Source organism: Humulus lupulus, chromosome 1, assembly GCF_963169125.1.
Source record: "Humulus lupulus chromosome 1, drHumLupu1.1, whole genome shotgun sequence".
Classification (NCBI taxonomy): domain Eukaryota; kingdom Viridiplantae; phylum Streptophyta; class Magnoliopsida; order Rosales; family Cannabaceae; genus Humulus; species Humulus lupulus.
The window spans coordinates 215253366-215255926 of NC_084793.1; the positions used below are offsets into that span (position 1 = coordinate 215253366).

General features: G+C 33.5%; 1 non-coding gene across 1 annotated transcript; it reads right to left on the reverse strand.

Annotated features, from left to right (window-relative positions):
• Window positions 1–377: 377 nt before the first annotated feature.
• Window positions 378–484, reverse strand: LOC133813467 (small nucleolar RNA R71). The gene has a single exon (XR_009884477.1). It is a non-coding gene; the product is annotated as a small nucleolar RNA R71 (small nucleolar RNA).
• Between the last annotated feature and the right edge of the window lie 2077 nt (window positions 485–2561).

Here is a 2561-nt window from a genome sequence, read left to right on the forward strand (position 1 = left end):
TCATAGAACCAATTGCTAATCCTGTTGATGAAAATGTTGTGCCTGAAAAAACTTTGCTTGAATATTTTGCACCTATTTCATCTAATGCTCCTTCATGTATCGTTCTTCCCACCACTTCTGCTACTCATTTTGAGCTTAAACAAGCAATCATTCAATTGTTGCCATCTTTTTATGGGTTAGATAGAGAGGATTCTTACATGCATGTCAAAGATTTCTTAGAAATTTTCTCAACATTTAAATTTCAAACTAATATTGTTTCCTTTTTCATTAAAAGATAAATCAAAAGCTTGGTTAAATTCCCTTCGGGGTCTATAACTACATGGGATCAACTTTATAATAAATTCTTACTGAAATTTTTTCCTATGTCTAAAACTGATAGTCTAAGGAGAGAAATCTCCGAGTTTTTTCAAAAAGATAATGAAGAATTTTATGAATGTTGGGAAAGATTTAAAGATTTATTATTAAAATGTCCTCATCATGGTTTTGAAAAATGGAGACTTGTAAAATATTTTTATGATGGTTTGACTCCCTCTAATTGTCAAATGATTCGATCTATGCATACTGGAAATTTTTTAAAATTTCAAGGACAAGAGGCGTGGGACGCCCTTGAAGATTTATCTGTCAATTCACAACAATGGAATTATTTTGATCCTAGGTCTAGGTCAACTAATTCACCAAAAAGAGGAGGAAGGTACGAAGTAAAAGAAGAATTAGACTTAAGAACATCCTTAGACAAATTAGCGAGAAAAGTAGAAGCTTTAGCCATAAGCCAAACTATAAACTCTCCAATACAACTAAGAAAAGATGTTTGTTCTATATGTTCTAGTCCTTGCCATAATGCCCAATCATGTCCTTCCTACCAAGAAGCCTTTTCTGAGGAGGCCAATGCACTTCATGCTTATGGGAAACCAAATGATAGCCCATTTTCATCCACCTACAATCCAAATTGGAGAAACCATCTGAACTTTTCATGGAGACAAAACCAACCCCAAATGAATCAAGGGTACCAATACAACACACAAAACCAAACTCATGCCCCACAAAATCAACCATATCCTCAACAAAGGAAACCTTCCTTAAAAGATACTTTACAACAATTTATGCAATCCACTCAACAAATCCTACAAAATCGATCTCAATCAATTACCAAACTCGAGACACAAGTAGGACAACTCGCCACTGCTTTAGCTGATAGAGAAAAAGGAACATTCCCTAGTCAACCTATCCCTAATCCAAAAGATCAATATGAGATAGGAAAGTCTAGTCATAATGGAGAAGTTAAATCAATTTCAACTCTTAGGTCCGGAAAGAACATTGTCAAACCCAATTAAATACCTGAGGTTGAAAAAGAAAAAGAAAAAGAAAAGAGTCAGCCTTCTAGTTCTAATGCCACTGACTTTTCAAACAAGGAAACTCCAATCCATCATTTCATTCCAAAAGCCCCATTCTCACAAAGATTACTTCCAATTTCAAAAAGGCGTCCAATATAATGACATCTTAGAAGTTTTTAAACAAGTTAGTATCAATATCTCTTTCTTAGATGTCATTAAACAAATTCCTGCCTACTCTAAATTTTTAAAGGATCTTTGTACTGTTAAAAGAAACACTAATATTCCTAAAAATACATTTTTAACTGAACAAGCTAGTTCCATTATTCAATATAAGAGTCTTGTTAAATATAAAGATCCTGGGTGTCCCATAATTTCATGCATTATTGGTGATCATTTTATTAACAAGGCTTTACTTGATTTGGGTGCTAGTGTGAATTTATTGTCTTATTCCATTTATAAGCAACTTGGTCTTGGTAAGCTAAAACCTACCTCTATAACTCTTCAATTGGCCGATCGTTCTGTGAAAATTCCTAGAGGCATTATAGAGGATGTTTTGATAAAAGTTGATCAATTTTATTTTCCTGTTGACTTCATTGTTCTTGATACTCAACCTGTGGAAAATATGCATGCTCAAATTCCTATCATTTAAGGTAGACCATTCTTAGCTACATCTAATGCAATCATAAATTGTCATAATGGTGTTTTGAAATTATCTTTTGGAAATATGACTGTTGAATTGAATGTATTTAATGTTGTTAAATCTGTTGAGTGTGAGGAAGTGCATGAAGTTAACATGATAGATAGTATTTGTGAAGAAATGACTTACTTGACTTTTGTGAAAAATACTTTGGTATGAACTTCCATGTTGATGACTCTAATGATGATGTGAATTCTTTGCTAGAGCCTATACCCTTAAATGAAACCAAAGTTGAACCTTTTTCACCCTTAGATCATGTTCAATCAATTTCCGAGTCTCCAAAGTTAGACCTTAAACCTTTGCCAGAAAATTTAAAATATGCTTTTCTAGGAGAGTCTGAAACCTTGCCTGTTATCATAACATCCGCCTTAGATAAAGAACAAGAAGATAAATTGTTAGATGTCCTTAGAAAACATAAAGAAGCCATTGGTTAGACCATTGGAGACATTAAAGGAATTAGCCCATCCATATGTATGCATAGAATCCATCTAGAAGAGAATGCTAAAACCTCTCGGGAATGTCAAAGAAGGTTA